Source organism: Zalophus californianus, chromosome 4 (assembly GCF_009762305.2).
Source record: "Zalophus californianus isolate mZalCal1 chromosome 4, mZalCal1.pri.v2, whole genome shotgun sequence".
NCBI classification, from domain to species: domain Eukaryota; kingdom Metazoa; phylum Chordata; class Mammalia; order Carnivora; family Otariidae; genus Zalophus; species Zalophus californianus.
The window spans coordinates 67,862,996-67,890,113 of NC_045598.1; the positions used below are offsets into that span (position 1 = coordinate 67,862,996).

Sequence of the window (27,118 nt, forward strand, 5' to 3'; positions counted from 1 at the left end):
GGTAAGGAAACAGAAATTCCGACAAGCTAAGTTGTGGGCTGTGGTCACCCAGCGGATGACAGATTTGGCAGATCCCAAGCCCGGTGCCTGTTCTATAACACAAGGCTGAAACCCACTAAGTAGCTCTGAACGGACCTACTTACGTTCATCCAGAATCTCTTACCTAGTAAACCACCAAGGACAACTAATTAGAAGTCCTTACGCATCAGGAAGGGCCTCAGACAGTATCAACCATATTACTTTGGCCTAGTAATTGAAATTTTCAGACTCTAGTTGAGTATTTGTAAAATAGAGAAATGCTGTACTCACGTAACTATTATAAAGTCTAAATAAAGTAAAAGGGCAAATATTTAGCTTGCTAACTGTTAGTTAACTTCGTTTCTCTTTTATATCAAAAATCTAGATGCCCAACCTAATATTACTAGGTGAAACTGAAATTGTCTCAGTTGTTCAGCTAAGAACTGTATGATATTCAACTTGACAATTCGTCCTGAGGCAGCGTGAAACATATTTTATTTCAAATAGAAGATTTATTTTAGAACATATAGTGTAAGACTACCCTGCCTCTGTATAAAATAGATGAGAAATATTTTTCTAAAGAGTAGAAGGTATAGATAAACATACTGGAGAAAGGAAGTACATGGTTTTTAAAACTTTACATAATTAATAATAATAATGATAGACTAGTAGCAATAGCCAACATTTATTATGTAATCACGAAGTTTTTTATAAACTTATTTTATCCTCACAACAAAATTATCTAATGTATAGTTTTTATTAAACCCATTTTGCAGATAAGGAAACTGAGGCACAGAGGTAAGGCCTTCCAGTGCAGGAATTTACACCAGTCTGATGATCATGCCTACATCCAATCATTGTGATATATAACCTTAAAATAAACTATGACTTTTTAAGAGTAATAACTCTTTGTCAACATATAGATTACAGTAATGAAGAGATGCTGTGAACTCTTAAATTCCCAGATTAGAACTTTTGTGTATTTCAGCATTTATGTCATTTCTTTACTTGTTAACATCAGTCATTGTTAATAGAACTACTCATTTAAGTTGAAAATAGATACAAATTGAAGACATTTAATTTGAACTTTAGATAACACTAAAAATATTTGTTCATTAAGTATTCCCAGTTATTTCTATCAGTATCTGGTGGCAGTTATTTTAAACATACTAAAAATAACTGCAGGTATTAGAAAATAATTTGTGAAAATAATAAAGGAGCTAACTGAGATTTCTAAACTGAGAAACCCAATAAACTGTCAATAGGGAAATAATTTCACAAAATTCAAGCTTTAGGAAACACAACTTTCCTATTCAAATTTTCTGAGATGTAAAATCCCATGAGACATATTGTCCCCATGGAGGTTATGCATTAAGTCCATAGAGAGAAATTGGAAGAATGCAATATTCAACGTCACTTTCAATGTTCTAGTCATCATTTGTGGTTGTTTCCACTGTTATTGGTGAGGTTGCGGGGAGCAGTGTGGTCCTTAGCTCAGAAGCCCCTGGGCAAATGGGCAATTGCCCAGGGCTGAACCAGCTCTGTCAGCCAGGAGCCTTCCTTCCCCTGATTTGGAGGAGAACCAAGAGTTGTGTTTTGTCAATCTGGGTAACCTCATTTTCTTCTCATTTAACTAGTGGGAGTTAATTGCACTACCTGCTGAGATCTCTGGCACATAGCTAAATAAGGTGAAATGAGGTTACAATGTTCCCTAACCCACTTCTGGCCCCATTTACAGTATGGACTGGTTTTCAAAGAGGGTCAGAAAACACTTTGAAAAAGGCAGATCCCGTCCAACTACTTCATAGCTATGCCTATATAGACTCCTTGTTTTCCTCCTTAACTCCACCCTCCACCCGAAATATTTAGTCCTTCCCTGTTTCTTCCCCCCCCACCCCTATCCACTTCCCATCTTTCCAAGTCAATTACCAGCGAATCCTTAGGACCTTCTCACATCTCTGTGTCCCACTGATGTTTCCAGACACCCTGGGTCCACGGCTTCTGTTTTCTGCAGCTCTCTGTCCCCTGACAGTCCTTACTAACCCTTCCTTCAGCCTGCAAAGACTGTGTCCATACAAGGTTGAATGTTGCCTTGAGGAAAAAAAAAAATCTAACCCGTGTACTGCTTATATTATTTGAAATATCAAGCTGTTAGATATTTTAGCAGTGTTATGAGTGCATTCATCAATTATCAATTACTTGGGGTTCAGTAGAAAGAGATACTGGTTATTTCTGACATCAAGAACAGAATATAGTGTGTGGCCAAAAAAAAAAAAAATGTTTGAATAAAACATTGCATGTTTCTGCCTTGTTTTCCCTTGGGAAAGCGCTAATGGGGGATTCATTTCAGTATCTCCTTAAAAATGTATATTCTCCTTTTACTACCCAAGTAATGCACGTTTATCAGAAAAAATATTTAATTAAAAATACATAATCACTATCTTTTTTTCTTGTCTTGAACTTGCACATATAAACGGTAGAAAGAAGTGAGACAAATAGCCATTTATACCTTGTTTGATCTGTGTGATTCTGAAGATGAAGACAAAATGCCTGAAATTTCCAGAAATTTCCACCTCATACTGTAAGCATTCACTGAGTATTCTTCCTTTACTTAAAAAAATTATTGAAATATAGTTGACATACAATGTTATATTCATTTCAGTTCCTTTACTTTTAACTTGTGTTTCCAAGCACATCACTTGTGCTTTTTGCTAGTGGAATAGTAGCAATTATAAAACTGTTGAAATATATCACAGCATGAATATATCTTTACTTCATATTTATGAACCAGCTGATATTAGCTAGTGTTCTCTTTCTAGATGTGACATAAATAATTCCTTCTTATGAATGATAATTTTAAGCCTTACACCTACATTATACACATCCTTACCTTTTATATTAAGCACATAGAGACTTATTGTATACCATTCTATTTTTATTTAAATTGGTCACCATCTCCTCCTTGACTTCTGCTCCCTCCAAAATATATGTGTGCTTGAATTTACCCAAATTTGTGGGTTTATTTTGCTTATTTGGCTTGTCTCCAGACTTACCATAGAAAGTTGACTACCACATGACACCACAAAGGGAAACGAACTGTCATCCTCAGGACCTGGACTCGCCAATAAAACAACTCTCCATCAAGTGTTTTATGAAACCTGAACCCAAACTAATGGGAATGTCATAGAATTGTTCCTAAAACTATGTCTGTTTTATGCAGCCTCCCATGGAACAATCTTTAGACCTTTAAGTTCAAGTTAGGAGTGATCAGTGCCTTGCATATTGAATGCTATTTAACCCATTCAAAAAACATTCATGGTTGTTACATCCTAACAAGATAGGACAGATGAAGCCATCAGGAAGAGTAAAGAGCAGCCAAGATGAATGCTCAAGCACCTTTGTGCATTTAGAAACAGAGAAATATATTGACAAATAACAATATTCCTGGGGTAAATTTAAAAGGCGAAGGGTGGAGGGAGGGAGAAGTGGGAGCAGAACAGTGTATATGGAGCCAACCATAATCTGATAAATAGCTATTTCTATTTCAGGGTAATTCACTCTTTCACTGATAACCCTAAGTAAAACCCAAGCCTGCACAGGAATAGATATTCTTCTCCAGAAGAAAAAAATAAGTCTTAGCAATGTGTAAACAGAATCAAGAAGCCAGGCATAGTGGTCTTACTCACATTTCCACACATACTGTTAGGCACAGAATGATTAGAGTATAAAAATAAGAGAGATGTTGACCAGGTTATTTTTCACATTGGATGTGACTTGAAGTTTGAGCTTAAACAAGGTATTTTCAAGCGTATTTCCTTTCATAAAACTTTTTAAAGACATATGGAAAGACACACGTTTAACAATTACAAGATAAGTTCACTTGAAACTCTTTAGAATAAGACTGAACTTCTCTAAATCATGGTGTCTCTGATTTTCAAAAGACTAAATCAAATCCCTAAAAGAAAGCAATTGTGATGGACTTAATTAAGACAACTTTGTGGCTATATTTGATCATTTTTAAAGAGTGTAAGTTTCTAAAGGGTATAGATTTTCATGTTTTAAATTGTGTGGGTCTTCAGTATAAAAGGGCCAGTTCCCTCACCAGATGTTTGTGTATCCCTGCCGGGGGCTACTTATACACGCATAATGTGGGGGGACTAAATCCCCTGATGATCTGGCTTTAATAAATTTAAATTTAAAAATAAATTTAAAGATTAATTGATCAAAATCACACAACAAAATAAAAAAATGCATCTACATCTCCTTGTTAAATCTGATTCTTTAAAGAGCTTTTTTTTTTAAAGAATACATTCTTAAATCTTAATCTCTTTTCTAGTTCAAAAGACTGATTGGACTACAGAGGAATGAGACAGCTTGTCCATGTCATCAGATCATTTTATTTGGGCTCCAGGTTTCTGAATGAACTTCCACACATGCCCTTGTAGACATTTGAACTCCATAAATCCACAGGTGTTTAAGGAGCCCTAAAGCCTGGGTCAGATAGCAGACATGCTCCACTATGACTCAGTAAGGATTTCATACTGTGTAAACAGCACTTGCAAGGATTTCTCTTTACTGCTGGATAAAATCAGTAGCAGGAAGAGCCACGTTTAGTTTTTCTTCCTTAACTATGATGTGGTTCGGTTGAATTTCCATTATGAACTCTGTAGAGTAGGTTATCTTGTCCACAGTGCAGACACCATTTTCATTCTTTACTTCACAAAGAGGACAGCCTGGCACAAAACCTCTTAAAAGGAAAAAAAATAGCCATCTTAGAAGAGAAAATGTATTCTGTTGCCATGATTTTCCATCTTTCCACGTACTATACTAAGAAAACAATTTTGAAATGCCCAAATAGCATTTATTTGTTCTTCTTTAAAACTGGAAAGTTTGCATATCTCAGATACCCTTTCCATAATGGAAATTGGAGTAAAGTCAGTATAAGCAAATGACAGATTATACCCATAAAATGTCTGAAAAATCTAGTTCTGTTTTGTTTTAGTAATTACACCCGAAACCAAATCTAGAGGACAAATTCAGAAGAAAAACAGAAAGCTTCATAAAAGAATAAATATACAATATGCCCTGAAAGATATGACAAACTATAATATCCAAATGTTCCTCAATAAAACAGTGTTAGTTCAGCTTAGGCTAAGAAATTGAGTCTAAAGAAGAAAAGCAAGGAATTGAAATGGGGAAAAAATATGCTTGAAGAATGAAAATAAGTTTACCTACCTTAGTGGCATTCAGTCATTAGAAACTAGGGAAAAAAGAAAAATCATTAGGGAATTCTCAAGATCAGAAGAATTTAGAGGGGGAAATATAAAGGTCTATAAGAAGAGGTTACTTGAAAAGGCATAATTAGGGGCGCCTGGGTGGCTCAGTTGGTTAAGCGACTGCCTTTGGCTCAGGTCATGATCCTGGAGTCCTGGGATCGAGTCCCGCATCGGGCTCCCTGCTCAGCGGGGAGTCTGCTTCTCCCTCTGACCCCCCCCTCATGTGCTCTCTCTCTCTCATTCTCGCTCTCTCAAATAAATAAATAATCTTTAAAAAAAGGCATAATTACCTCAAATAAAAAGCCTAGAGTGTCCATATTGCTCCTGTTTTAAAATTTTAAGTAATTTCAGAAATCTGTTTATGATAAAAGTTTTCTGTCACATATTAAAATGGTATACTTTGAAGTGTATTTGAAAATGAAGCAGAATAAAAACATGAACATCAAAATGTTCCTTTATATGGTCTAAATGGTATTTCTGTGCCTTGCTTTAAATGAAATATTTTTATTTTTAAAAAGATGTTTCTAGGATGCCTCAAGAGCAATGAACGCAAGTCTCCTAGGGAAATGATAATTTCTTAGACAGCATTGCTGTCGAGTACACACAGGTATCAACAAGTACTGAAGAGTCTTGTGACCTTTCAGCATTAGAAGGTTGCCGAGAAACACTGCCCTTGCTTCCATGATGAATACACAAACATTTGGGAAAGAGAGAATCAGATCCACTCAAGTAAACATTGATTAGCAGTCCAGCCTGATTCACCTATCAATGAATCATGTATAAATGATGAATCAAGTGAGTGACTGAAGATCAAAGACCATCAGCACGTAAAAGTAAAGACTCAGAGTTAACCTCCACGTGAGATTAGACATCTACTGAGCCAGCACCTCTCCCCTCCGTACAACACCCTCCTCATGCTACGTGAGCATGTGCAGCCTCGATAGTTTTTTAATGCCCTCTGTATTTAAACCACTGTGCTAACTTTCTTAGGAAAACATGCCAAAATCTTTCCTTTGAACATCCTCAACGGGAGGAGATTGTAATTTCTGAGAGGACTTTGGTTTTGAAAACAGGTAAGAGTTACTCGTACCCTTGTTCAGTGAATCAGATGAAAAAACAAACCAAATGATGCATGTGTAACCAAAACCCATATGTGCACATCCTTGTCTTGACCGTCACTGTACTTTATTGGCGTCATCTGTTTATAACGCTGATCTTCACTCTAGACCATGAGCTTCTCAAGGTCAGGAATCAAGCTATTGTCATCATTCTGTATCAATTTCTAGCACATGGCTCATTGGTTGAAAAGAACTGATCTGGGGCATCTGCTTGGCTCAGTGGGTTAAGCGCCTGCCTTCAGCTCAGGTCATGATCCTAGAGTCCTAGGATCTAGAACTACATCAGGCTTCCTGCTCAATGGAGTCTACTTCTTCCTCTGCCCTTCACCCTGCTCGTGCTCTCTCTCAAATAAATAAAATCTTAAAAAAAAAAAAAGAACAGATCTTTTTGTATGGTTCATAAATTGCCTCTGAAGGCAATCCAAAAGAGAATCATAAAACATGAACATCTTTGTAATAAGTATTAGCTATTTGGATGAAAAAAACTATGCATGTTCTGAAATTTTAAAAGTGAAGTCCAATTATTTATAGATCAATGCAGAATATCTACTTCAAATTGATAAAACTTCCATAAAGTGTATAGTGCTGATGCAAATTATTTAAAATGCTATCAAGTTATATATCATTATTTCTTTTTTTTCCCAAGTGCCATGTATAACTCTGAATTCATTTCTCACTTCCAGAGTTATAGAAATCTTCCTTCATTGCCTTTTGTTCCTTTAGTCAACACAGAGATGTGTTTCTCATGCTTTGCCTATCTGAGTTAGAAAACCTACCTCATGTTTGGCAGATTTACAAATGATAAATTTCTAATTTCATTTCTAAATCTCATTTAGTTTTTAATTCTAGCTTGTGATTATTAATTCAACAGGGGGAAAGTAACTTCATCAAAATGTACACCTGTTTGAAAGTATCTTAAAACTTTTGGGGCACCTGAGTGGCTCAGTTGATTAAGCATCCAACTCTTGATTTTGGCTGAGGTCATGATCTCAGGGTTGTGAGATCGAGCCCTACATGGAGCTCTGTGCTCAGCCTGGAGTCTGCTTGGGTCTTTCTCTCTCCCCCTCTCCCTTTACCCCTTTCCTGCTCTCTCTCTCTCTCAAATAAATAAATCTTTAAAAAAATAGTGTCTTAAGACTTTAGAAAGGAGGGGTGCCTGGGTGGCATAGTCAGTTAAACATCGGACTCTTGCTTTTAGCTCAGGTCCTGATCTCAGGGTTATGAGATCAAGCCCCTGGAGGGGTTCCACGCTGAGCCCGAAGTCTGCTCAAGTTTCTCCCTTTCCCTCTGCCCCTTGCCCCCACACACTCGTATGCACTCTCTCTCTCTAAAATAAATAAAGAAATCTTAAAAAAAAAAAAAGACTTTAGAAAGGAAGCAGGATGTGATAAGGTTACCAGATAGAAGTAACGGGGAGGAAAAAAAAAAAAAAAGAAGTAACGGGGAGGGCTAATAGTTATATCAATTTAAAGCTGAATAAATAAATAAATGAAAAACAAAAGGGGCTTAATCACATCTGAAGTTCTAGCAATATAAGTCCATTTAAAGATATATTAGAAAATAGGGAATATTGCTGAGGTAAAAAGGAGCTGAAGTTGTATATTCCATAACACTGTCAATTCCTATGATCATTTAAGGTTATACTCCAGAGTTGAGGCAGAGGTTTTCTGAATAAACATTTACTTGAAAAATGGTCAGGGTGTAAGAGATACAGAAAAATGTACACAAATGTCAGTATAAAGTATTTTCCCTCACAAATACTTTCAAATTGCTGGGGTTTTTCTAGCTACACATGGTAATATCTTTATTCAATTCAGTGAAATATTTCGGTAAAGAGTCCATGCGTTCTGTTTGTTTCCAGGAGGATATAAAACTGCAATCTCCAGTGGTATTCCTTCCATCTTTTCCAATAATATTTTATTATTTACCTAATAGGTTGAAAACTCTCATGACTTTGCATAGGTGGTTTGAACTAATTAAAAAAAGGGAAGAAAAAGATAAATGTGGAAATACATAAAAGGCATTTTTACATAAATGTCTTTGTAAAATGACCAAAGAAGTGAAGAACAGTTTAAATTCTACTCACTTTTTCTTATCAACTTTCAAGTAGATTTGTGTATCTTTCATAAGTTCAAAATTCAGTTAAATGTAAAGAACTTTATTCTGATAATGACAGTCTATTGACCGAGAGCACATGGGAATGAGAAATGTAATACAACCTAGAAATACTTAGATTGTTGCTAGAGAAAAATGGGCTGTAAATGAGGGCTTCTTGGGCCCAGACGTGCTATAGTATGAATGTGTTTCTAATCATTGAAAATCATCACTGTGCGATATTCAGACTAAGAATGCTTCGTTTCTAAACTTGGAAAAACTGATTTCATGTGAATAAAATCATCCTCAAAATTGGATATAATGTTCAATAATCTGAGTTCAGAAAGACATTTTAAACAGCAAGGCATTTAATATTGCCATCCAGATACTGTTCTGATGTGCTGAGTGCAGTGGATAGAGTGCGCTGCTGACGTAGATCCAAAATTTGCTGATGTAGGAACTGATGAATAGACTTCCTTTCTGGATTTCTTCCTCATCCAGAAACAGAACAGGAAGGGCATTGGCGGGGGGCGGGGAGGCACAATAGAAGAGTATGTGAGTAGTATAAAATGACTTATTTGGATTACGATCTCTTCTGACATTGAATATGTAATGCATATTTTTTAATCTAGAAAGAAATATAAAATATATGTAAGTGATAAAACTTGCAAAAAAGAAATAAAAATTCATTTTAAACAATATATCTATATATATAAGCCTACCGCTAGTGAGAAATAACAACATCTAAATGTTATATGCTCTAATCATTACAAGAGGCAAAATCATCAACATCAAGGAGATCTACAAACTGTATTTCAGGAGCAAGCAAACAAACAAAATCCTAAAAAAGTAAATGCCATAGCTTGATAGCTAAGCAGATGCAATATCAGGTTGCCCAGCATGTCACAATTATAAGACAGTGTATTACAGTAACCAAAAGCTGAACTACTAGCGAAAAAATATTTGCTGTCCATCAAGCATAGGCCGAGAAATAAACATTTCTCTCCATATATCACTGGCTACCTGCCTATCTTTAATTTCAGGCCTTTGAAATATTATCTCATGAAATATTAAGATATGCTTGTGCTCTATTTTTAGTCCTATTTCTCAAAAGCGTTCTATTTGTATAATACATCAAAAAAAAAAAAAAAAGAAGACAGTGGCTGTATGTTTCTTCCCTTTGTTGGGATATGTGGAAGGAAGGGAGTGGAGATTATTTTGGGCATGAGTTTGTCTCTGGTCAGCTGAAACACATCAGTGAAGTAATTTCTATTTAAGTCTTGGCTTTGCCACTCAGTTTATAACACGCCAGAACTATCCCACAGAAATCAGGACACAAATCAGTAATGTTTGCCAGAGAAAACAGACAGAATCAGAAGAATTACATTTATAAGGTGGAGGGAGTGGTCAGTGGTCGTTCACAGCACAAGCCAGCAGGCTCATCAGAAGTGAGGGTCAGTAGATGCTATATACTTGTTCAAAAATCTCATAACTGTGTAAAAGACAGGGGCAGTTGGGTTGTTCTCCACCTCATTCTTGATGTGGAGAAAATAAGAGGAATTATTGGGTGAGAAGGACAAGACTGAGGAGCTTTCTGAAACTATTTTACATTAATAGCTCTCTTCACTTTTAAATGAGCTGAATACCAAGAGAGTGTCAACATTCCCAAACTCACGTCTCCTTCATGTTTTGACAATGTTCACTGACCTAATATCATCAAGTTTTGCAAACTCTCTTGCCTAAATGGCAATTCTGCATATTAAGTTAGCTCTGTTTTGCTAGGGGTGTCAGAATCTTGCTGATTTTCACTCACTGAAGTGGAAGACTTGCTTCTATCAATCAGCAACATCCTTAGCAATTTACCCAATCCATGTAAACTGAAGCAAGATATGGTGTCCCATTTTTAAAATTTCGTGCATACTCATCATGTTTAAAAGTGTAATCAGAAGCCTCGGAGCCCCTCTTCTGAAGGTGAATGATTTATTTTGAAATGGCTTTTCCCTGGGCAAGATCAAATGCCCATGCGAAAACCAAATCCATAAAGTAACTTTCCCATCACCTGCAGTGTGTTTCATGGGAATAAATAATATGATCACACAATTTTACTGGTGGAGGAAACCTTAAATATCACCTCTGACATTCATTTCATGTCACTGCAGAGGAAACAGAAGCCCAGAGAAATTAAGTAACTTTCCTAAGAGACAGTAAATCACACTTTGGTGGCGGGGTATGAGCGGGCACCCAGAAGTCTTCATTCTTTTTTTTTTTTTTAAGATTTTATTTATTTATTTGAGAGAGAGAGCATGAGAGGGGGGAGGGTCAGAGGGAGAAGCAGACTCTCTCCCGAGCAGGGAGCCCGATGTGGGACTCGATCCCGAGACTCCAGGATCATGACCTGAGCCGAAGGCAGTCGATTAACCAACTGAGCCACCCAGGCGCCCCAGAAGTTTTCATTCTTAATCTGGAATTCTAGTCTGAATTCCTACAAATGTTACCCTAAAAAGTGTACATCATGACTTTTTTTTTTTACAAATTTGCTCTCTTCTCACTCTCTCTCACTCTCTATTCAGTTCCTCAGTTTTACTTTTTCTTTACCTTGAGAAATTTAGAATCAACAATTCTTTTCCTGGAATACTTTGTTTTAATACAAAGTATTAAAGTTACTTTTTTTTTCAATGCCTGAGCTCAAGGCCATTAATAATAAAAGTGTTCAGAACTACACATCCCATATAATGAAGATGCTAACCTGCGTTACCATTTTTTTACTTAACAAAATTAATCTGCCCATGTAAACCCTGGGTAGGCAAGTTTGCACTCAGAACACATCAGAGAACCACATTTGTGACATAGATAGATAACTATTAACTCCTTTTAAGCTTTCAAATGCCTCCGAATGTCAGAGCAAAGGATCTAAAAACTGCAGATCGTATTCAAATGAATCAGGATAGAGCAGATGGTTGAAGAAGGCACACAAGCAAGAAAGAAATCTCCTGTTCTCCCTTTCTGATTGCTTTGCCCACAGAGGAATAACGATTCAAAGAAAATCAGTAATCATGGCGGATGTCATTAGCATATTCCCAATAAGGGAGCTTACATAAAAATTCCCAGAGAAATGGAATGACTGCTTGAAGATCAATGTGCAAAGAGCACATTTCCAGCTGCCTGCCTTCTTCCAAAATGTGAGATATTTAAGACTTTAAAAAAAATTAAAGTTTGTAAAAGGTATGGGCAAATACTGAAGGTTGTTTAAATTAATAATGATGATTATAAGTAAAATAAAGCAAGTATAATTGCAAGTTGGTCAATGCAATGATTAGAATGCTTTAGTACCTTATCCTTCACATCTCTTGATTAAATTCCATTTGGGCTGCAGCAAAGTCCAAAGACTTATTAAAATATTGAATATCCCTTTTCTTCTCACCCTTGTGTAATGGAGGATTAAACGAACTAGAGTGAAGCACCTTCATTGCTTTATCGTGAATCCATGTGGTAAAATGTGTTTTTCCCCCTCTTGATTGATGAGCAGAAATCATTAAAACAACACATCTACTCTAAATAAAAACTTGCATGAAACAATTTTAAAAGGGGAAAAATTCTAATTCAGGTAACTATGGATCTAATGTGCCAATATTCAGAAAAAAACCTTTTGGGAGATGTGCTTTTAATGAAATGCTAAGCAAGAAAACAATAGGTGCTTATTTAGAGTCCTATGCTACACACCTGATCAGAGCTTGTCATTGGTATAGATCCCTTTTTGCGTTCTTGTACTGTCCATAGATTTTTAGTTACTAAAGGGATACAAACAGCCATTTTTTTGTCAAGCTGAATATTTAACCCTCAAACACGAGACTAAAGTTTTTCCCCTTTATAGGAGGAACAGCAGTCACTAAATATATAAACACCTTAATCAATAATAAATCTCCTCGTAAATTAACCATGAGACACCATATTGGCAGGTCTTCTTGTTAACTAGAGAGGACCTAGGTAATGTTATCATTGATTGGACCAGTAGGAGGCAGATGGTTAAATAACACAATAGGAAATGTCACAATAGTTTTAATTTTATTATTGAAACCCAAACTTTCAATGTCGGTAGACAGATTGTCTTCATTTTTCACCCATAAAACAGCCATCTTGAACATTTCATCAAAAAGAACTTTTCTTACACTGGCATTGCAACCAATAAAACCTTTTATGCATGGCAAGTTGGCAGAAACTATTAATAAAATGTCTGTCAACTGCACATCTCTCTTTTTTCTCTTGAGCAAAAAAGGGGGGAAATCATTAATTACAGTTTCTGTCACACACAAAAGACGCAATGATTGTTCTGGTTTCTTAACAGCCTGAATTCACCTAGTGACCACCTCTTCTGTTGCATTTGAAGAGGGTTAGGTCCTTATCCATCCAAACAAAAAGCTACAGAGCCATCGTAACACATTGCCTGTGTCTGCCTGGGCAACAAATGTGGTATTTTAGGTTGACTCTGAAAGAAGATTATGAATATGGATAGAATGCAAATACTTCATCTATCTTAATCAGAATACAGGAATTCAAGCTGTTGAGGAAAAAAAAAGACCTTAGAATTCCCATACAAGGAAAGAAATTTTATAGTGCTTATTGAATTTAGAAGACAGAGATTAGAAATGAACTTAATGAATCCGTTCATCAGGAGGCAAGCAACAGACTTAGCAACAAGTGTAGCTCAATTACCCTGATGACAAATAAATATAATGAACTTTCAGAGAGGGAAACAACTGTTTAGCACAATTAAAAAAGAAAACAATTTTTTTCCCGCTTTGGCGAATTTGCTCTGTCCTTGCCTTTCTACCTGACACAAAGTTCTTTTCTTCTATTCACTATTTTTAAAACCCTCTCCATCCTCCTAAAATGATCTTTTCTCACACAAGTTTTGCAGCATGTCGGTAGAAAAGAGAAAGCACAACTATGCAATTTCTGTAACAAATATAGAGAACAAAAGGGCCGGGAATGACTTGCATAGGTTCTTTCTGAATTTGCAACAAGGTTTTAGTAATAACAGGGTGTAGAAAGCTGCCAGTTTTCTTTATTATTTCAATTTATCTGCTCCAAGTAAGTCAACAAAAAGGTCTAGGTAGCTAGGTTCAACCTGTCTGGGTTCCCCATTTCCTTCACATTTAGTGGATACATTTGCTCCAGGCACTGGAGTATTGAAATGCAAGAACTTTTTCTTTCCTTTTTTCTTTTTTTTTATTTAAAGAAACTTTTCGGTTCAGTGCACTTCTTAATATGAGCACTAATAATTATCGGTCCATAATGCTATAGGTTTTTAAAATATACACTATAATTATTTTATGAATTTTAGGAATCAGTCTACAGTTTGATGACAACTTTATGCTGTAACAGATCTGTATTCAATTTCCAGCTCGATTTGTTATTAGCTGTGTAACTTTAAGCAAGTTGTTTAACCTTTCTGGGCCTCAGTCTCCTCATCTGAAAAGGAGGAAAATACTAGTAGCTACAGCATGTAAAGATGAAATGATTTAAAGTGTATAAAGTGCTAGAACGCTACTGGGACATAGTAAATGCTATATAATTGTTGGCCATTATTATGAACCAGTCCATTTTCATTTGATCCAAAGCCAACAATGAAAAGATGTGAACTAAGTTTAACAATAACAAGATTAGTGCATACACTAAATCTTTTCTCATTTTTGACTACTGACGGAATAGGTATGGTAAAAATCCAATAAGAATTTTACAGAATAAAAGTAGGGACTACGTAACTTGAAGGGGATATTGTGAGCAGCTATTACATTGGGAGACTGAAGACCACAGAGGACGATAATATTGGTAATGTTCAAGGATGTGTTGTTTCATTTCTATTAGAAAAAAAAAAAACAGCTGTAAAAAGCTGTCCAGTATCAGAAATGATATTATCTTGTTTATAAAATTTGAATCCAAGGTAAGAGGTGACCGTGCTGTTTCTTACTCTATGTAACATATGCATAGGTACATATGATATATGTTGATACACACACACACACACACACACACACACACACATGCAATGTATGTCATCCCTATAATCTTTTTTCAAAAACCTCTGTTGAATAGAACTTTATTACCATTGGTTAAAAATGTCATATCACAAGAATCTGGCAAGCATTCAGAACCGTTTAATCTTTCATCAAGGTTTAATCAGAAGAGGTTTATATCTCTTCTGTGCATTGTCAAGTGCCCACCACAATCTGTCTCCCCCATACTGGACTGGCAGATTGAGCGAATAAGCAAAGAGCCGGAACATTCAAATATAATTGCAGTGTCAGCACTGTTAACTGTATTTATGAGAAGAGAGTTAACACTATGACATTAATAATTTCATCAGATTACACATGTTTGCTTGACAAACAAGCAAGCTATTCTCTTTAAATTATCTGTGACTAGTGCCATTCTCAGCTGGAGAACAGCCATGAATTCCAGCTTAAAAAGAAAAATAAACTCACCAAAACATCATTCAACTTATTTTGTTATGTTTTGGGAGAGGGAAAAAAAATTAAGTCTTTAAATATTTGCATTGAGCCAGACTTCATAAATCCTGGTTTCCTGTCAATAAGAATGAAAAAAATGGCTAGGAGCGTACAATAAAAAGGAAGGGCCAGGAAGTATAATAATTGTGTCTAGCTGCACTGTAGTTCAAAAATAGCTTCAGGCAGACACATGAAGTCTTTTAGTTTGCCTTGACTTTTTAAACCACTAGATGCTCACCTGCAGTGGTTTCTGTGATTTGTGGCAGCTTACCAAAGGCACAGGATAATAAAGACAGTTTGTTACCCTCTAATTTTGGAGGGGCATAACACATGAAGCTTGTACAGCAATCTCTTACCTACATATTTCACTCCATAAGGGGAAACAATAAGAGAGAACATGACATGTATTAGAGAAGTAAATTACAATGTTATACTCTTTGGTCCAATAAACCATTGTGGGCTGTCATGCTCCTGACTACTGAAGTGTTGTTTTATGCTACAGCTTAATCAGCTGGGTCTAGGCTGTGCTTTCATATGCCAGCACCTTAGGCAGCATAAATGCTATGATTCACACACATGATCGCAGGAGCCTATGTGGTGAGGTCCGCATGACCTGCCATGAAATTATTGGCCGGGGTGATGAATCTCCTTGCACTTAATTTAGAAGAGGGAATGGACTTGACCCCAATTGTTAAAATTATCACAAAACGTCAAGCTACCTGTTTGTCTTATTTAACAGGAGCATCTTGCTGGTGTTGGTTCTAACAAAGGTAATGTTTCATCATTGGAGCCTAGAATCTATGCCCTTGTGAGAACCTCGCAGGCAGAAAGCATCCATATTTATAAAGCTTGTGTGAGGCAGCATAATGTTGACCTGAATGCAAAAAGTTAAAAAGAGGTATATTGATTGCATCACTAGTGAGCCCCAAAACAAAACCCACCACTTCTACAAATACCCACAAAATCAAGTGTTGAAAGAAAGTGTTTGGACTACCTTTTTTATAATTATGATAGTAGTTTTATGTTCACTTTCATTATTCTTATGCCAGTAAGTATTGATAACATACCAAAAACAAGTAACATGATAGTAATCAATTACACACACATACACATAATCCCTGTTACGACACATAGAGTATTACTATGCTGTCTTGAACCAAACTAATAGATCTGGTGAGAAAGACGGAATAATATGTTTTTGGACTGAAAAATAATCTCAATTCAGTATCGGTAACTTAGAAATCATATCTAGAGTTTTAGGCAAAATGAAGAAAAATATTTATGAAACATAAAGGTGAAGCAAGGTTTCCCACTAAAATGGCCATTATCAAACAACAACAACAGAAAACAAGTGGTGGCGAAGATGTGGAGAAACTGAAGCCCTGTACATTGTTGATGGGAATGCACAATGGCGTAGCCACTGCAGAAACAGTATGGTGGTCCTCAAAAAACTAAACACAGAATTACTATATGATCTAGCAATTCCATGTCTCAGTATATATGCAGGAGAATTGAAAGCAGGAACTTGAAGAGATATTTGTACACCAATGTTCATTGTAGCGTTATTCACCATAACCAAAAGGTGGAAACAATATCCATCTACAGAGAAATGGACAAACAAAATGTGGCATATACATAAAATGGAGTATTATTCAGCCTTCCAAAAAAATAAAATTCTGACACAAGCTACAACATGGACGAACCTTGAAGACTTTCTGCAAAGTGAAATAAGCCAGACACAAAAGGACAAATATTGTATGATCCCACGTATATGAGATAACTAGAATAATCAATTCATAAAGACAGAAAGTAGAATAGTGGTTATCAGGGGCTGGGAAGGGGGTGAATGAGGAATTATAGTTTAATGAGTATGGAGTTTCAGTTTGGGTTGATGAAAAATTCTGGAGATAGGTTGGTGGCGATAGCCGGCAGAACAATGAATGTACTTAATTTCACTGTACACTTAAAAATGGCTAGAGTGGTAAATTTTATGTTACACATATATATTTCACAAAAATAAAAAAGTAAGTTTCTTAAAAAAAAATAGAACCCCTACCCCCCAAAACTAGTTGATATTCAGAATTAATAATTTAACTCTATCAGAAGGGAACTAATATAAACATACTAACTTCAATTATAGTAAAATCTCAAAGTGGTGGGTCTTCAATTGATGGTAATATGTTCAAGCTAGATCAAAAATTCCTATGTATTGAAGTCATACCCTTTGTCCTAGAAACTAGAGGTGCTCATTAGTACCCTCAGGATTAGTCTCTGGGGCAAAGTTCACTGCTGCTTCAATGTTAATTGTTCAAGGATAGATTTGATGCCCATATTAGAGAAATGCCAATATGAAAGTATTTATATTTATAAAATTTATTCTGTTCACTTCTTTACACAAATGCAGCATTTTAGCCCTCAAATTATGAGTAAATTTTTGTGGGTTTTAGCAAAGACATCTGATGATTTGTCTAGAAGTCCCTCCTCATAACTTATTTGTATACCATTCTGCAATATTTCTGCTATATTATTTTTACTAACTGTCTGGTTCAGCTTCTGTGTGTGTTGAGAGTGCAATGCAAGTTATTTCGGCTGCTATAACTTGACATCTGGCTTCAGTAATAGTTCACACTCTGTTCTGAGGGTGTACTGTATGCCTTACCGTGTTAGTATTTTGGTTCACTCATCTAGGTACAGAGCATGTCTCTGTTTCAACATGAACATCAATTACAACAATGGGATCCTGAAGCCTGGAATTGAGAAATCCTAACTTCTCATTTTATTTTATTTTTACTTTCTTACATCTACCTCAGTTTCTGTTCATTAATATGGGATCAATATCATTATGCCATTTTCATTAAAATCATTTAGAAAGCACCACATTATGCACAAGATGGGCCTTAATTGTGCTAAAGATCATTACAGGTGGAATGGGTCCTTTCCTTCTGCCTGGGGGAATTTCTGTTGCTATTCTGAGAGATGCAGACTGATGAGCATGCAGTTATAGGAAATGCAGAAAACAGTAGGGCACAGTAACCAAGACTGTGGCATTTGTATCAAATACAGGTTAAGAGTAAACTTCTTTTAGTGTGACAGGAAGAATATAATGAGTCTGGAAAGAGCAGGACCCCAACAGCAGCACCTTTCTAATCAGCCCAAGAAAGGCTGGTTCATAAAATATTAAGAACTTGAAGGGAAGAGGTAGATTTACTCTGGTAAAATGTTCATTTAAAATTCTGTGAGGTCAATAAATTACCACTTAAGATGACATTTCCCAAAATGTCTTCCAAAGAATACTTGTTCTAAGTGGGAAAAAAACATGTCCTAGGGTCCAATTGACTTGTACATTCTATCTCTGTTAGAGATTGACAATGAACATTGACCTATCAAAGGCCTATTAAGTCCTGCAATAAAGAAGATGGTTGTGTTTTGTTTAATCTAGTCTTTCCCGAACTTCTTTGACCTTCAACCATTCCTTCTCTTCTCCCATCCCCTTTTCATCAAAGATGAAATAATTTAGAAAGCTGAAAAGTTTACCTTATGGTACTTGGGGATACATCCCATTTCCCATTTCCCTGTTAGAAATATTTCCTAATTCATAGAGGACCTATGCCAGTCAGGCAGTGTTCTAGGCTCTGGGGATACAGCAGTGAACAAAAAATGAAGACTTTGCTTTGGCCAATTATATTATTAGGAGAAGACAAGACACTGAACAAAACAAGTACCATATATAATGTGTCAGAAAAAGTTAAGTGCAATTGAAAAAAAAATTCAGATAGCAAGGGGAAAGAGTTGCTTGTTTTTTTAGAGAAAGTGGTCAAAGTTGAGATGACAGGAGGCACAGGTGAGATGTGCTGATTTGATCAGTTGCTGGGGGACCAATGGCAGAAGCTGAGGAATATGAGAACTAAATACTCCCCTGGAGAGGGAGCCCCTCTGCATTTTCTCTTCAAGAGAAAGAGGCTTAATATTGATAGGAAAGTTCTACACGGACACACTAGCATTAAGAAATTCTATTAAGGGACCGATTTTACCAACGTAGGTGGGTAAATGGCTTATCTTCTAGTGGGTAAATTAACTATTTGGGGCTTCTAGGGCATTGTTCATTTGCTAATTAATTTACAAATTGTTTGTTCCTTGGCTTCTAATTAGTGACATTCTCCTCAGTGACTGCATGTTCTGGAAGTGTGCTTCTTTCAAGTCCTCCCTTTCACATTGTACGATGGCCATTCATCTTGTTCCTCACGAAGGAGGTAGCACATCAGAGCAACTGGTCATACATTATTTGTCATAACCAGAAAGGTAGCTATCAAGTTACTGAGCTGTGTTGAGTAGAACAATGACAGGGCACTGACATGTTTGCTGCCTGAGTTGATTCTTGAGACCAAAAGAAGGGGTTCCATTTACTGTTGTTGTGATCAAGATTGAATGACTCCTTCAAAGATAAAAATAATTTAGAAAGCTGGAAAGTTTGCCTTATGGTACTTGGGGACACATCCCATTTTCCATTTCCCTGGTAGAAATATTTCCTAGTTTCAGAGCCAGCTACATAGTTTGTGGAGTTCTGTGCAAAATTAAAATGTGGGCATATTATTCAAAAAGCAGGGGAAAGTGGTATTAAAGGTCCTAAAATACACAGATTTCTTTTCCTTTCCTCCATAGCCTCATTCTTGTGACTTACGTTGGTGTTTATTTGCTATTTCACGCCATTCTAAGTAAATTTGAAATTAGCATGAATTTTACCATTCAATTTTATATTGTGCAATGCCCATTTTAAATGCAAATATAAGAGCATTTAAGTCACATGGAAACACTGAAGTCACATAATTTTTATTTTGTAACTTAGATATGTATATGCATTTTATTGTTACCAGAACAGTGGAAGCTAACTCAATTATTTTCATTTCACTCCTTGATACATGCTACAGTCTGTATCTTACTGAAGAGTAGGAAGAGTTGAACAGGAAAAGAACTATGTGTTGCCCTATATTTTAGTTCCATTCTCTGTCATCATCGTCACCACCACCTCATGTGACATAACCCCTTACCTTGTGCTCCCTTTGAAACCCACTGAACTCCCACACATTACAGGTACACTGGAATTCAGTGCCCATTGGGGCACCACAAATGCTCTACATGCATGGGAGATAAGGAACAACAGACACATGTACTGCATGCATCTCCTCTGGTTTTGTTCATGCTCCATCATTGTGGCGGAGTTCACTTCAAAAACAAGTTTGAAGATAAAATTATTAAGACTTTCATACATCAAACTAAAAAGTTTCTGCACAGCAAAAGAAACAATTCACAGAATGAAGAGGCAGTGGGAGAAAATGTTTGTAAACCATATGTCAGTAAGGGTTTAATATCCAAAATATATAAGGAACTCATGCAACTCAATAACCATTCTCATCATCATCATCTGAGGGAAAGATAGACAGGCAACTTGACTAGACATTTTTCCAAAGAAGACACAAATGCCAAGAGTACATGAAAAGATGTTCAACATCACCAATGATCAGGGAAATGTAGATCAAAACTGAGATTTTGTTTGAGATATCACCTCACACCTGTTAGAATTCTAGGCAGTTATCAAAAACAAGACATAACAAGTGTTCACGAAGTTGTAAGAAAAGGGAACCCTGGTGCACTGTCCGTAGGAATCTGAATTTGTATGTATATTAAGTAAAACAGTATGGAGGTTCCTCAAAAAAGTAAAAATAGAGCTGCCATATGAGCCAGCAATTCTACTTCTGGGCATATATCTGAAGAAAATGAAATCACTATCTCAAAAAAAATCTGCACCCCTATGTCCATGACAATATTATTCATAAGAGCCAAGACATGGAAACAACCAAAATGACCGTGGAGAAAGAAAATGTGGTATCTGTATATATGACAGATAGATATCATATCTACATAAGTACATAGATATATGTGGAATACACATTGGAATATTACTCAGCCATAAAAAAGACAATCCTGCCATTTGCAACAACATGGATGGACCTTGAAGGCATGATGCTAAGGGAAATAAGTCAGGCAGAGAAGGACAAATACTGTATGATATCACATATATAGGGATCTAAAAAAAAAAAAAAAAAGCCAAGCTCATAGAAACAGAAAATAAAATGGGCTGAATAGGCTGGGGGTATAGAGAAAATGGGTGGATTTTGGACAAGTGTACAAATTCCCACTGAGAAGATGAATGAGCTCCGGGGATCTAATACTCAGTGTGGTGACTACAGTAAGAATCCTCTATTATGTACTTGAAAGTTGCTAGGAGGGTAGGTCTTAAATGTTCTTATAAAACACAATTATGTGAGGTGATGGATGTATTAACTAACCTTATTGTGATAAACATTCCACAATAACATATCAGATTATCACATTGTACATCTTAAACTTACACAATGTTCTATGTCAGTTATATCTCAGGAAGAATGGAGTGGGGAATGAAGTTTACAGAAAGAGGCTAAAAAGAAAGCCTAATTAATGGGAAATATGTCCTGATAAATCAAATTGATTCCAATCTTAATGATCAATTTAAATAATGGAATTGGTTAATAGCATCAAATTTGGGTTAAAGAAAGGGAGAAGAAACAAGTTATTTCGGTACAAGACATTCACTGGCTGATGCCATATTATATCATCTGATTATACCATTCATAATAAAGCATAGTCCACAATTATAAGAAAAAATTAGGAATTTCAAGACTGCGACAGCATAGCATTAAATGCTGAGGCCATGTGCCCAGGTCGTATACCCCGGAAGCCGGCCCTGCCAACTTTATCCAGCGCAATGTGGGGACCACAGATGAGGGTACAGACACCTCACAAAAATGTTACAAACTCCGTTCCTTCATTTATTTTCCAGATCTACCTCTGACATAACCTTTAGAAGGTGAAACATTCACCAAGAATATATATTAAATATTAGTTTCAAAATAGCTTCAGGACTTAGTTTGAACAACTAAGCTCAAAATGCTCCCAGCCCATGTGCCCTTTTTCTGGAGGCTCAATTCAAGAAATTTTTGATCCACTAATGGAACAATTCTTCCACCTTTTAATGTATGCAGTATCATAGCTCCTCTTTCCCTCTTCTCCCGCTAAAATCACATTGTGATTAAAGTCGCCCTTTGCTTCCTCCTTTCTTTCAACCACTGCCACATTCCTTGGGTATCAAATCCCTGTGTTTCAGAATGATTAAAATCTAGAGTAATGGAGGGCCACAAGTGCCAAAATGAACCGGAGATCGATGCGCAAAAACACACAAAGCCAACAAGCCTGCTCGTAATTCTGACACCCCATTAACTGCTTCTTAAGGTCTGGCGGCCTATGCTTCTCTTGGGGACAACATAGCCCTCGTTCAGCTCAAGGTGTATTGTCTTCCTTTCGTGGGAAATCACTTAGAGAAAAATACACCAGTAACATGGCCAAAAAAAAAAAAAAAAAAGATGCCGCCTCTCTTAGGAACAAACAAAAAGCTGCTTCCCGGCTCCTTCTTCCCCACTCCATCTGCCGTCCGACACTGTATTGACCTTCTGCCCCATTCACATATGCGCTTTCTCACCAAAGCAGAAGAGACAGCATTTTGACAGACAGTTTCCTATGCATTTACTGTAAATGTGGGGCCTGCCTGCATTGTGGTAGAAATCATATTACCAGATTCCCAACAAGAAGCCTTACGAGGTTAAAAACTGTTAAAAAAAAAAAAAAAAAAAAAAGAATGAAAGAGGACTCCTTTGCACGGAGCCCGAGGACCGAGTTCACGTAACAAAGCCCTATTTTCCATCTTTTATGTAAAGCAAATGGATTAAGAACGGGCACGAAGCTGAACTGCCGCCCCGACTCACTGTGCCAGGCCGGCTCTCTATGGGATTGTTTGCACCAGCCATTTCTTGTGTGCAAACAGGAGGAACTTGTCCAGGCAGCAGCCACTCTGAACGGTAGGAGAGCAGTTAACGAAATACGTGCCCGGGACCGCTTTCTTAATCCTTGCGAGTCTTCCCGACAGAGGCAGTGCCAGGGTGACGGCACATGAGTGAGACCCCGAGTCTTTCTTGGCACAGACTCTCAAGTCCAGAAAAGAAAGTTCTTGGAGCTTTGTGAGATATTCAGCTTCTGTTCACTCAACCACCACCACTGTGAGGAGCAAACGTGAAACGGCTGATGTAATAAACAGGCTGGTACTACCCACTGATGAGCGTGTCGTGATGCCTCTTTGGAAATCGAAGGCGTTATCCTGCTAATGAGCTAAATTAGACTGAACTAGTATTCATGTTAATAATTATTACTTACAGAGCTAAATGTGTTTGGCGTGATAACAATAATGTGAAGGCTGAATATAATACTATTTCTCAGGTGCATATCCTCTGGTTGAAAGCAGATTCGACAAGGACCCGCGCCGCCCAGGTTTGCAGACTGGAGGGGATTTGTTTTCAGAGTATGGACGGTAGATTAGGTCCTAGGTGAGCAACGAAAAGAGGGCTGAAAAACAGAATTCCTTATTAAAACCAGAAGTGTTAACCTGACAAACACACTCATTCAAACTCTTTTAATACTATATATGAAATACATATGGTACTCATTTTCCCTTAAAATGAGCCATGATAAAAAACAATTTTATATTCTCAAGGCTAGAACCAGAGAAGATATGCATTGGTGATAATATTGATTTTTTTTTTTTTTTAAGTTCTACTGAAAGGCTATTACCAGACATAGGTTATAGTTACAGTGAAAACCAAGAGCTGCTTTTAATCTGCTGGGGTGGGGGGGGGGCGGTTATGTTGGCTCCTTTTTGTCACTGTCAGGGTGTAGAAAGAATGAAAAATACTTTGGTGGATTTCATTATTAGTACACATGAACAGTTTGAACTCTCCATTATTGGGTTGTCTTTTTTCATAGTCAGTGCCTTTTTCAGGCTCCTTTTAAAAAACTATTTGACAAGGAAAAAATAGCTTTCTGGGTTTGATATGTGAGTACATACAAGTTTTCACAAGTTTTCACAAGAAAGTAAATGAAGAGCATGCCCTGAAAATTTAATCATATTAGCTCGGAACACAATAAAAGCACCACATCTTAACCAAATCTCAGTGCTTCGTGTGAGTGGTAAACAAAGACTGGATAGAGCTATTTCCTGATCTTGGACAAAACAAAACAAAACAAAAAATTAATAAATAAAATAGATCCCTACCCTTCAAAGTAAACATTCTATTAAATCTAAGATAACATGAAATGTCTCAGGTAGCTAAAGCCAAAATAAATGATCATTGGCAAGCAAAATGCTACCGGTACCCTTTTGGCTAAGGGCACCACTAAAGAAGACCACAGACTTTTCAATACACAGATGACTAGGGACTTCGCCTCTCAAGTCCTCTAAAAGCTTTGCTGTTAATAAGTATAGGGACCCTGCACCTTTTACTTGCTTTGCGTAGGGAAAAGGGAATTTTTTTTAATTATTAATCTTGCTTTTTCCATCAGAGTTTGTTTGATATGATTTTACTTTCCACATGTTTCTTCTGTGCTGCTTTGTCTTTTAAGGCAGGCAAGGTGAAGCAAAAAGAAAAACATATTTCATGTGAATATTTAACTTTGACACTATTTGGACCAAATTATAGAGAAAACAATGTTCTGGAAATGATTACTTTTTGTTACACTTATGAAGCATCAGGATAAGCCTTAGTGAATCAAGCAAGCACATTTTTCAAATTATTTCAGTAAAGGATGGGGAGCTGTAAAAACAACTTCTTAAATCTCCACACTTTGGGATAGCTTTTTCCATGTTTGTTGTCAAGGAATGCTATCTCTTTAATATGGCGGTGTTTGTCCATGATGCACGTCTGTGTGAACTTAGCATGGGTTTTACCTCATCGTGCTAAAGGAGCAAACCTAGTGATTTTAAACATGTGAGCCTCCTACGTTTTAATATGTGAGTCTCCAGCCTGCTGTGGGTAGTCAACGGTTTATAGTGTGATGTTTCACATCAGTTTAAAAAAGATTAGAGAATGGGTTACTTGAAGAGTTTGTTTCCTTATAATCAACCGTAAAGAGACCAAGGTCATGTAACAGATTTCTTCTTTCTGTCTTAGCCAGGAAGACTATGTGAATGCAAATTGCTTTATTGGTGAAGGGAATTAAGATTATAAAAAGCCAGGCTTAAAGAAGTGCAAAATCAGGGCTGTGTCGGAGCAGGGACAACATAATTGTGGTATGGATTCCCATATGGGACTAAATTATCTAGATTTTAGTAATGTCAGCAGTTCTGTGGAGTTGCTGGAGTGCGGCCAATGTGCCATATTTGCTTCATTTTTTAAGATGGCTCTGATTCTACACAATTTTAAATATGCACAAAGCTAAAATTGTTTGGGTGTTTTGGTGGCACTTCTCAGATACATGTCTATGCCTGTCAGGAATTTTATTTCGTTATGAAACAGGAAGTGACACTGACGTGGCTTTATTTTTCTAAACAAAATGCCATTTATTATCATTTCTATCTAGGCTATAAAATCTTCCCAGTAGGGGAAAAAAATACCCACTTCTGTGAGTACACATCAAGGTTGTCTTCCTTTACAGTGTACCATTCAGTGATACTGTTTTGTAGCAACTCAATAAAGCTGATAGTTTTTCTGGGTAATTACCCACAGCCCCCTGCAGAACAAATTAGCATTCATGACCTGAATAATGCTTACTAGAAAGAGTTCAATGGAATTTACTTAATCAGAATCATTGCTTTCCCTTGGCTAATTTTTTTTACCTAGTCCCCAATGCCTGGTAACAGCAAATATCTCTCAAGCCAGTGTTTGATACTCGATAGAGGAAAAAAAAAAAAAAAAAGCCTGAATCTTTAAATTTGACATGTAATTGTGGTCTTGGAAAAAAATGTATATTTTTATATGAAAAATTAAAATATCTACCTTCCTTAAAATTTTCTATTTTCTCTTTTTAATGCTTACTGGTTTTGGAAAGGGGGGAAGGTTTTTCATTTTCTAATTATTCCTCAACAGTTTCTCCACTTGCTGAGGAAAAACCTACACAATTGGTCATGATTTTGAAGTGGATGCTTATAATAGCTCTGTATTCCTGGACATCAAAAATCAGACAATTTCCCAACCGACTATGGGTGTTGTTTTTGATGATTTAATTTTTGCTCATTTTTGATTATTCCGTTTTTGAAATCCCAGACAATATGGTTATTAGAATATTCAAAGAAATGAGAAGGAAGAAGTCACACTCACTGAGCTTCTACTATGTACAAAACACTGCCAGGTAAACTGTTCATTCTATTTCTTATGCTTGAAACAGTGCCGTGAAGGAAGCACTAGTAGGTCCATATTTACAAAGAAGGAAAATGAGCTTCGTAATTTAAGGTACTTCTTCCAGTTTTTACGTAGAGTTACCAAAATGTGATCCAGAAACTTCCTGAATCAAAAGCTTCCACTTTGTTTTGTTTTTGTGTTTATGTGTAACAGTTTTGCATTTTTAGAAAGGCAAGCAAAAGGCAGTCTTAAATCAATTCCATGTACTGAATCTCTAACTTGGAGAAGATTTCTAACCTGAAGAAGGAGATTTCTAATATGCAGTTACACATCAGTGTCTTTGAAGGACAACCACAGTCCAATAAGGGTAGAGCAGTCCACAGCAGTGCAACCGTCCTGCAAAGGTTATGTTAACCCACTTCTCGCTTTTACCTTTTGTGAATCCCCTGACCCAGCAGAGTCCCGGAAAGGTGTGAACACCTGGAACACAGTTCCTCGATGGAACTTCACTGAGGGTTGGAAAGCAATGCAGTTAAATCAAGCAAAAGGTTTCGGGTCGGAGATAAGATCCCAAATAACAAAGCAAAATCAGGGTGGTCGTCAGTGTTTCTCTGTACTTGGTAGAGATACAAGAATTTCTGTAGGATTGGGGAAACTTGTCTGGAGGCTCAGTTTGTGTAACAACCTTGAAGTTTTTACTTACGTGGTGTAGTTGTTTGGGTTTGCATATTATGTTTGTTTATTGTTTATTTATTATATGTTTATTGGAGGTGACTTGAGGGGAAGCTGATGGAGATGATATGAGGTAGGTAGAGTCCCAGAAAGAAACCTCTTGGCTCCGCCACTGATTA

At 36.7% G+C, this 27,118-nt stretch overlaps 1 long non-coding RNA gene across 1 annotated transcript; it reads right to left on the reverse strand.

The window, feature by feature from the left end:
• Positions 1–4,401: 4,401 nt before the first annotated feature.
• Positions 4,402–23,135, reverse strand: LOC113912201. The gene is made up of 3 exons (XR_003516746.2): positions 22,866–23,135; positions 5,254–5,278; positions 4,402–4,765 (listed from the first exon to the last, which is right to left on the reverse strand). It is a non-coding gene; the product is annotated as an uncharacterized LOC113912201 (long non-coding RNA).
• Positions 23,136–27,118: the final 3,983 nt, after the last annotated feature.